Consider the following 10,882-nt stretch of genomic DNA (forward strand, 5'->3'; position numbering starts at 1 on the left):
TGGGGTCTCTATAAGCTCAAGGCAAAACTGCTCCAGCTCCTTCAAGTTAGATGGGTTCAGCTGGTGTACAGCAATCTTTAAGTCAAACCACAGATTCTCAATTGGATTGAGGTCTGGGCTTTGACTAGGCCATTCCAAGACATTTAAATGTTTCCCCTTAAACCACTCGAGTGTTGTTTTAGCAGTATGTTTAGGGTCAATGTCCTGCTGGAAGGTGAACCTCCACCCCAGTCTCAAATCTCTGGAAGACTGAAACAGTTTTCCCTCAAGTAATTTCCCTGTATTTAGCGCCATCCATCATTCCTTAAATTCTGACCAGTTTCCCAGTCCCTGCAGATGATAAACATCCCCACAGCATGATGGTGCCACCACCATGCTTCACTGTGGGGATGGTCTTCTCGGGGTGATGAGAGGTGTTGGGTTTGCGCCAGAAATCGTGTTTTCCTTGACTGCCAAAAAACTACATTTTAGTGTTATCTGACCAGAGTACCTTCTTCCATATGTTTGGGGAATCCCCCACATGCCTTTTGGCGAAGACCAAATATGCTTGCTTATTTTTTTCTTTAAGCAATGGCTTTTTTTCTGGCCACTCTTCCATTAAGCTCAGCTCTGTAGATTGTACGGCTTAAAGTAGTAATATGGACAGATACTCCAATCTCTGCTGTTGAGCTTTGTAGCTCCTTCAGGGTCTTTGGTCTCTTTGTTGCCTCTCTGATTAATGCTCTCCTTGCCTGGTCTGTGAGTTTTGGTGGGCGGCCCTCTCTTGGCAGGTTTGTTATGGTGCCATATTCTTTCTATTTTTTTATAATGGATTTAATAGTGCTCCGTGGGATGTTCAAAGATTGGGATATTTTTTTATAACCGAACCATGATCTGTACTTCTCCACAACTTTGTCCCTGACCTTTTTTGAAGAGCTCCTTGTTCTTCATGGTACCCCTTGCTTAGTGGTTTTGCAGACTCTGGGTCCTTTCAGAACAGGTGTATATCTACTGAGATCATGTATCAGATCATGTGATACTTAGATTGCAGACAGGTGGACTTTATTTAACTAATTATGTGACTTCTGAAGGTAATTGGTTGCACCAGATCTTATTTAGGGGCTTCATAGCAAAGGGGTGAATACATATTCACGCACCACTTTCAGTTTTTATTAATTTTTTAAACAAGTAATTCTTTTAATTTCACTTCACCAATGTTGACTATTTTGTGTACGTCCATGTCACGCCCTGACCATAGTTTACTTTGTATTTTCTATGTTTTGATTGGTCAGGGTGTGATCTGAGTGGGTATTCTATGTTTCATGTCTTGTTTGTCTATTTCTATGTTCAGCCTGATATGGTTCTCAGTCAGAGGCAGGTGTTCGTCATTGTCTCTGATTGGGAACCATATTTAGGTAGCCTGGGTTTCACTGTGTGTTTGTGGGTGATTGTTCCTGTCTATGTGTTTTTCACCAGATAGGCTGTTAGGGTTTCGTTACGTTGTGTTTTGTAGTATTGTATTGGAGATTCGTGTTTCGTATTATTAATAAACATGGATCGTAAACCACACGCTGCATTTTGGTCCGACTCTCCTTCGTATGAAGACGAAACCCGTTACAGAATCACCCACCACCAACGGACCAAGCAGCGTGTCAACAGGCAGCAACAGCAGCGTAAAGAGGAATGGACATGGGAGGACGTTTTGGATGGCAAGGGCTGTTACACTTGGGAGGAGATACTGGCTGGAAGAGATCGCCTCCCATGGGAACAGGTGGAGGCACTTAGGAGAGCAGAGGCAGCCGGAGAGAGGAGCCGGCGATATGAGGGAACACGGCTGGCAAGGAAGCCCGAGAGGCAGCCCCAAAAATTTCTTGGGGGGGGGCTAACAGGGAGTATGGCTACGCCAGGTAGGAGACCTGCGCAAACTCCCTGTGCTTACCGGGGGGCTAGAGAGACCGGACAGGCACCGTGTTATGCAGTGGTGCGCACGGTGTCTCCAGTGCGGGTTCATAGCCCGGTGCGGTATATTCCAGCTCCTCGTGTTGGCCGGGCTAGATTGAGCGTCGAGCCTAATGCCATGAAGCCGGCTCTACGCAGCTGGTCCCCAGTGCGTCTCCTTGGGCCGGCTTACATGGCACCAGCCTTGCGCTCGGTGTCTCCGGTTCGCCTGCATAGCCCAGTGCGGGCTATTCCACCTCGCCGCACTGGCAGGGCGACCGTGAGCATTCAACCAGGTAAGGTTGGGCAGGCTCGGTGCTCAAGAGCTCCAGTACGCCTGCATGGTCCGGTCTTTCCAGTACCACCTCCACACCCCAGCCCTCCGGTAGCAGCTCCCCGCACCAGGCTTCCTGTGCGTGTCCTCGGCCCAGTACCACCAGTGCCAGCACCACGCATCAGGCCTACAGTGCGCCTCGCCTGTCCAGCGCTGTCGGAGCCTTCCTCCTCTCCAGCGCTGTCGGAGTCTCTCACCTGTTCAGCGCTGCCAGAGCCTTCCTCCTCTTCAGCGCTGTTGGAGTCTCCCGCCTGTTTAGCGCTGTTAGAGCCTTCCTTCTCTACAGCGCTGCCGGAGTCTCCCGCCTGTTCAGAACTGCCAGTTAGCATAGAGCTGCCAGTTAGCATAGAGCTGCCAGTTAGCATAGAGCTGCCAGTTAGCATAGAGCTGCCAGTTAGCATAGAGCTGCCAGTCTGCATGGAGCTGCCAGTCTGCAAGGAGCCGCCAGAGCTGCCTGTCTGCAGGATGCCGCCAAAGCTGCCAGTCTGCAAGGAGCCGCCAGAGCTGCCAGTCTGCAAGGAGCCGCCAGAGCTGCCAGTTAGCATGGAGCAGCCAGGGCCGCCAGTCAGCATGGAGCAGCCAGGGCCGCCAGTCAGCATGGAGCAGCCAGGGCCGCCAGTCAGCATGGAGCAGCCAGGGCCGCCAGTCAGCATGGAGCAGCCAGTCAGCATGGAGCAGCCAGAGCAGCCAGTCAGCATGGAGCAGCCAGAGCTGCCAGTCAGCATGGAGCAGCCAGTCAGCATGGAGCAGCCAGAGCTGCCAGTCAGCATGGAGCAGCCAGTCAGCATGGAGCAGCCAGAGCTACCAGTCGACCAGACTCTTCCAGAGCTGCCAGTCGACCAGACTCTTCCAGATCTGCCAGTCGTCCAGACTCTTCCAGATCTGCCAGTCGTCCAGACTCTTCCAGATCTGCCAGTCGACCAGACTCTTCCAGATCTGCCAGTCGACCAGACTCTTCCAGATCTGCCAGTCGACCAGACTCTTCCAGATCTGCCAGTCGACCAGACTCTTCCAGATCTGCCAGTCGACCAGACTCTTCCAGATCTGCCAGTCGACCAGACTCTTCCAGATCTGCCAGTCGACCAGACTCTTCCAGATCTGCCAGTCGTCCAGACTCTTCCAGATCTGCCAGTCGTCCAGACTCTCTCAGATCTGCCAGTCGTCCAGACTCTCTCAGATCTGTCAGTCGACCAGATTCTCCCAGATCCGCCAGTCGACCAGATTCTCCCAGATCCGCCAGTCGACCAGATTCTCCCAGATCCGCCAGTCGACCAGATTCTCCCAGATCCGCCAGTCGACCAGATTCTCCCAGATTCGCCAGTCGACCAGATTCTTCCAGATCTGCTAGTCGACCAGGATCTGCTGAAACCGCCAGCCAGCCAGGTTCTGGTAGTTTCTACTACCTGCCTGGGCTTCTTCTCAGTGCTGAGCTTCTTCTCAGTGCTGAGCTTCTTCTCAGTGCTGAGCTTCTTCTCAGTGCTGAGCTTCTTCTCAGTGCTGAGCTTCCTCTCAGTGCTGAGCTACCCATCTGTCCCGAGTTACCTCTGTCCCGAGCTGTCCCTCTGTCCCATGTTATCATTGTGGTGGGTAACCTATTTAGGGACGTTTAGGAGGGGGATTAAAACTGTCATGGAGTGGGGTCCACGTCCAGCGCCAGAGCCGCCACCGCGGACAGATGCCCACCCAGACCCTCCCCTATAGGTTCAGGTTTTGCGGCCGGAGTCCGCACCTTGGGGGGGGGGTACTGTCACGCCCTGACCATAGTTTACTTTGTATTTTCTATGTTTTGATTGGTCAGGGTGTGATCTGAGTGGGTATTCTATGTTTCATGTCTTGTTTGTCTATTTCTATGTTCAGCCTGATATGGTTCTCAGTCAGAGGCAGGTGTTCGTCATTGTCTCTGATTGGGAACCATATTTAGGTAGCCTGGGTTTCACTGTGTGTTTGTGGGTGATTGTTCCTGTCTATGTGTTTTTCACCAGATAGGCTGTTAGGGTTTCGTTACGTTGTGTTTTGTAGTATTGTATTGGAGATTCGTGTTTCGTATTATTAATAAACATGGATCGTAAACCACACGCTGCATTTTGGTCCGACTCTCCTTCGTATGAAGACGAAACCCGTTACAGTCCATTACATGAAATCCAAATAAAAATCCATTTAAATTACAGGTTGTAATGCAACAAAATAGGAAAAATGCCAAGGAGGATGAATACTTTTGCAAGGCACTGTAAAGCTCTGACACACACACGCACACGCACACGCACACGCACACGCACACACACACACACACACACACAGCGGTGACACTCAGGAGAGTCTTGTTAAAGTGCACGTTAGGGGAGATGGGACTCAGCTGTAACAGCCTGAACAAACTGTGGAATAAGTCAAAATGTACTTTCTGAAGGCATATCTAAGCCTAGGTGATCAAATACTTACGTCATGCAATAAAATGCAAATGAATTACTTAAAAATCATACAATGTGATTTTCTGGATTTTTGTTTTAGATTCCGTCTCTCACAGTTGAAGTGTACCTATGATAAAAAAACATTTGAGACCTCTACATGCTTTGTAAGTAGGAAAACCTGCAAAATCGGCAGTGTATCAAATACTTGTTCTCCCCACTGTACGTGCACACACAAACACATAAATAACCATGACCTCATACAGACGATGGTACAGCTACAAGAGACGGGACAAAAAGAGGAGGTGAGGAAAGAGGCCGCTGTTCTGCTTAGATATTTGGTGACAGCGAGGCCAGACACACACACACACACACACACACACACCGCTGAGTCCAGTTGGGTTCGGCTCAGACTTTCAAACCACGGGGAGCTTTGTCCGTTGTTAATCTCCATGGCGACGGTTGAGTGACAAGAGCAGCGGCTAAACACAGCGTACCGAATAGGACAACCCAGCTGTCAACACGCCGACCCCTCAGCACCCTCAATCCCCTCTGTCAAGACCATCATGCACCTCTGCTCTGAAAACCAACTGAAACTAGGCTCTCTGCTGCTCTCTTTCTCTGAGGTGTTTCTAAACAGATAACCTCTGTGTGTGTGTGTGTGTGTGTGTGTGTGTGTGTGTGTGTGTGTGTGTGCGTGTGTGCGGTGTGTCTTTTGTGCATGTCTGTGCATGTGTGTAATAGAGAGAGGCTCTGCGTGTCATCCTTCTTTCAGTAGAGGAGTGTGATGATGGAGTGATGAAGGAGAAGAGACTGATATCCTTAAGATCAACAGTGAGCTCTCCTCATCATCTTGACCCAGTGTGAGATCACACACAGGGGGTCATACAATCACTGACCTGAACACACACACACACACATACACACACTTACACACAAAATCCTTGCCCTGCAGATAATCACTGTCCAAACTTGACCAAAGGAGGAGAAGAGCAGAGGAGAGATATACATACAGTGGGGATAACAAGTATTTGATACACTGCTGATTTTGCAGGTTTTCCTACTTACAAAGCATGTAGAGGTCTGTAATTTTTATCATAGGTACACTTCAGCTGTGAGAGACGGAATCTAAAACAAAAATCCAGAAAATCACATTGTGTGATTTTTACGTAATTGATTTGCATTACAGACCTCTACATGCTTTGTAAGTAGGAACATACTGTATCAAATACTTGTTCTCCCAACTGTAGTTGTTTATAGTCAGAATACAAAGTGTGCAAAGGCCAGTCAACAAAATAAATGTTGAAATAATTCTACAACGGATTTGTTTTATCTAACCGTGATTTAACTACGCAAGTCAGTTAAGAATAAATTCTTATTTACAATGACGGACCCCGTCCAAACCCAGACGACATTGGGCCAATTGTGCGCCGCCCTATGGGACTCCCAATCACGGCCGGTTGTGATACAGCCTGGATTTTGACCAGGGACTGTAGTGACAAGATGCAGTGTCTTAGACCGCTACTCCACTCAGGAGACCATTAAAAGCTATTGATTTCAGTCTTCCCAAGGCATCCCACATGACACCGATTCCCTATGGGTCCGTGCCCAAAGTAGTACACCTTATATCTAAAAGTAACGTTTTGTAATAATGCATTGGAAGAACATACACCAATGTCTATAAATAGTTACAGGAAAGTAGGAATTATCCAAAGAAACGGGATGCCCCCCCATGAATCACAGAAAAATTCAACCCTCGTTAAGTCTACCTGGGTATAGTGCGTAATGTGAATATCCAAAAGGACTCTCTCTGCAGTTCTTTCAATATTGTCACCTCTACGTTTAGCCAAAACCATTTCTATACCAGTACACTGTAAGTAGTCAGTTCTATGGCTTCCATAAAATGTCGGACAACAGAATAGGCTTTTCCTTCTCCGGGATGTCTGACCAATGTAACATTTATTTTTATAGGGACAGAAACAACAAATAAAATAACAAATAAACTACATGTTATTCCAGGTTATACAGGAGTTTATATTATATTTAAGGTTGGTGATGGGACACATAAAATTATCCGCTTTTACCATATGTCTACAGGAAGTACAACTTCAACACGTTTACCTTTTATGGATGACTGTTTTTTAGAATGTCAGCTTTGACTAGTTGTTTTTGTAGCTACCCTCCCTGATGTCGGTAACACACACAGCGAACTGGACACAACTGGCTATCAGAGGCCTGAAGGGAACACAACTGGTCAGCTGTAGCGCTACAGAGTATCTCAAATTGTCCCGACAAGCCTCTAGCAACAGGCCCAATGGAGAACACACCGCAAAAAAAATGCATCAAACTTAATAAATGACCCCCATACTATCCCTGCAGTGTCCACAGTTAATGCAGCTCTGGAGGCTAAAAACTCTTCATGAACACTCGACGGTGTGACGCCTGGATGTACGGCCGCAACAAAGCTACGGTCCCAAGGTCTGTCTGTATGTCTGTCAGTCTGTCTGTGGGGACCTAAACATTCTCTCTCTCTCTCTTTTATTTATATGTATATATATATATATATAGCAGCATCAGTCTAGATGACAGAGCGCTGGCCCTGATGCTAAGTGGAGGCTAGTAGGGCTGCGTCCTTATATCATCCATCCAGGGAACTCCCTCGGGGCAGCTCAGCACACAGTACACCCAGGAAACAGCTCTCGTTCCTGCGTAGAAGAGGGGAGGAGGGCGGGGTTGGCCGGAGGTTGAGGAAAGATCTCCATGAGATTTGTTTTATAGCAGAGGGGTTCAGTGCACAACTTTCTGTCCTCGAATCTTACTAGTTTTTCCTTTTCCCTGGTTTTAATTGATCAATTAGTGTTACTGATTGATTAACTGGTTGACAGGGATGATTAAAATCCAGCATACATTTCAGACTTGGAAGATTTCTGCAAACCTGGTTCTTAATCTTTTTTTTTCTGGATTAGGTGCAGGGTAAAGCCAGCCCAGGGGCCCTATGCGGCTCGCGACCTGATTCAATATGGCCCGCAGAATCATGCTCAGATCACATAAAGAATTTGCGATGGTAAAGTTTTGAAAAACGTATTTGTTATTCAAATTAAAAGTCCCAATGAATACTCACCTTTGTGTAATAATTTAACCCACTGCTTGTGGGACATTTATTATGAAGGCACGTATAAATAACGAGTGACTGACAGTTTGACACACATGTCACAGTTACAAATAGTAGCTAGCTAGAAATTGTGCAAAAAAATACATTTTTCAAATATTTAAAATAAAAGGAAAGCAGAAAACAAATGTAGGATGTTCCAGCAAGAGTGGACATCGAAATATTTCTTTATTGAGGTATCAGGGAAGGTGTGTGCTTAGTGTGCAAAGAGAGCATCGCTGTCTTGAAGACTACAACTTGTCCCAACACTTCCAGAGAAAGCATTCAGAGAAATATAGGAATTTGTCTTCTGAGCAGAGGGCAAGTGCATCAAAAGAGTTGCTTTCTCTGCAAAATAACATTTTTTTTCTCACAAAACTGCATTCAGCAAATGAGGGAATTGCGAGAGCTATCTATGTACTGTCCCACAAAAATTGCTAATCACAGCAAGCCATTCAATGAGGGCGAATTCAATAAAGAATGTTTAATTGACTTAATTGACTAATTGATACTTTGCCCCGACAAGAAAATCTTTCCCTGTCAAACCAACAGCGACACGGCGTGTTGAGGACATCGCAGAGAATATGGAACAACAGTTGAAAGACAAGGTAAAGTATTTAGCCTATTTCTCCTTGGCCCTGGATGAGAGCAGTGATGCACGTGACACGGCACAGTGGTTGATATTCCTACGAGGTCATAACCCCAGACGTTGAAATGACAGAGGAGCTGGCTTCAGTGCAGTCAATGAAGAGCACAACCACAGGGAAAGATTTATTGGAGGAGGTTATCCAGTGTGACCACTGATCGGTGCCCAAACTTGACAGGAAAAAACATTGGCCTTTTGAAAAGGATACAAGATCAAGTAGCTGAGCTGAACCCAGATCAGAGAATTATTTTTCTGCATTGCATTATTCATCAGGAGGTGCTCAGTAAATGTGTTCTGAAAATGAGCCTCGTTGTGGATACAGTCACTAAAGTGGTAAACTTCATAAGAGTAAATCTTTAGTTCACACACAGTTTGTCTCACTACTGGAATAGACAGAGTCGGGTCATGCAGATCTCCCCTACCACACACATGTGAGATGGCTGTGTTTCGGGAAGGAGCTTAAAAGGGTGTGGGACCTGAAGTCAGAGATCGCTGAGTTTTAGCAAATGAAAGGAAAATATGTGGATTTCCTTCAACTACAACATAAAGAATTGTTGTCTGATTTTGCCTTCACCGTGGACATCATGGCCCTCATGAATGAACTGAATTCCAAACTTCAAGGGAAGGACCTTTTTGCACATCAGATGTACAGCCTTGTCAAAGCCTTCAAGGGAAAATCACTCCTGACCCGTCAAGTAGAAGCCAACAATCTCAACCACCTTGCGCCCCTACTGGTCTGTTCCCTATCAGATGACAACAATCTTAACCACCTTGCGACACTACTGGTCTGTTCCCTATCAGATGACAACAATCTCAACCACCTTGCGCCCCTACTGGTCTGTTCCCTATCAGATGAGAACAATCTCACCCACCTTGCGCCCCTACTGGTCTGTTCCCTATCAGATGACAACAATCTCACCCACCTTGCGCCCCTACTGGTCTGTTCCCTATCAGATGACAACAATCTCAACCACCTTGCGACACTACTGGTCTGTTCCCTATCAGATGACCAGTGGGAGAAGTATACATTTTAACGTCGTCGTTTTAAGGATTTCAGAGTGTTAGAAAATGACATGCTGTTGGTTTTCTCTCCTTTCACCTTCAATGTGGATAACACTCCCACTGACCTGCAACTTGAGCTTATCTATCTTCAGTCTGATGCGGTGATTGGAGAACTAGTCAAAACAATGTCCCTGATGAGGTTCTATGCATCTCTCGATGAACAAACCTTTCCTACGATGAGGAGTCACGCTCAGAAGATGTTTGTAGTGTTTAGGTCCACGTGTGTATGTGAACAGACATTTTCAGTGATGAAATATAATATGATTCTCACCTCTCAGCAATCCTGCGCATAGCAACATCAGAAGCTATATCTTACTTTACTGCTCTAGTCAACGCCCATCAGAGACTTCACTCCTCACACTGATTGAGTAGTTTAAATGTATTGTTGAGCTCTCTCTCTTTCTTGTGTTTTTTTGTGCATACATGTTAACAAGAGTTCTGTCCGTGGTGCTGAATGCACAGGATACTTTTCCCTCTGTGTTGGTCATTGCGTGTTTTAACAATACAAATACTTTCCAAAAGGAGAACATGGATGTGGATGTAAATATATCTGTTGACATCCCATGATTTAATATGATTCTGGCCCGCAATGGCAAAAATATATCCTATTGTGGCCCTCCATTGGAAAACCATTGCTTAGGCCTGATCTAGTGGGTATGAGGTCACGGCCCTGCAGAACCATATGGGAGACCCCATGCCTGTGTTTGTGTTTCCCATGGTAATGACCATTCCCGTGTGAGTGCCCTCGTCACCACCAGCACCACTGAAATGGACCGTCTTTCTTTTTTGTAGTAGCCAAGCATGAACAGCATTAAGTGGCTAACATGCTGCTTTGACACTTCAGGACTGCTTTTTTTAATTTCACACTACATTAAGCTTTATACAATGCAGGCTTTCGCAAACAGATTGTGAAATACCCCCCTTCGGTAAACTATCAGCAGACAAATTCAAACCTTGCATAAAAACCCACTATTTAGAATAATCCCATGCAAACTCGTATGGGGGTTTAGATTTTTTAAAGGAAAACATTTTGATGGATCATTGGTTCAATTTCCTCCTCCGCTGTGAGTTTGGTGGGTTTGATAATAACATTTCTCAGTGATATACACACCAGAGGAGGCTGGTGGGAGGAGCAATAGGAGGACTGGCTCATTGTAATGAATGGACTGGAATACATGGAAATGTGTTAATTTAATTTTATTTAACCTTTTTAACTAGGCAAGTCAGTTAATAACACATTCTTATTTTCAAGGACGGCCTACCAAAAGGCAGAAGGCCTCCTGCAGGGACGGGGGCCTGGGATGAAAATGTTTTTTTTAAATACAATAGAAATATAGGACAAAACATACATCACAACAAGAGAGACCTAAGAC

This window comes from Oncorhynchus clarkii, chromosome 20, assembly GCF_045791955.1.
Source record: "Oncorhynchus clarkii lewisi isolate Uvic-CL-2024 chromosome 20, UVic_Ocla_1.0, whole genome shotgun sequence".
NCBI lineage: Eukaryota > Metazoa > Chordata > Actinopteri > Salmoniformes > Salmonidae > Oncorhynchus > Oncorhynchus clarkii.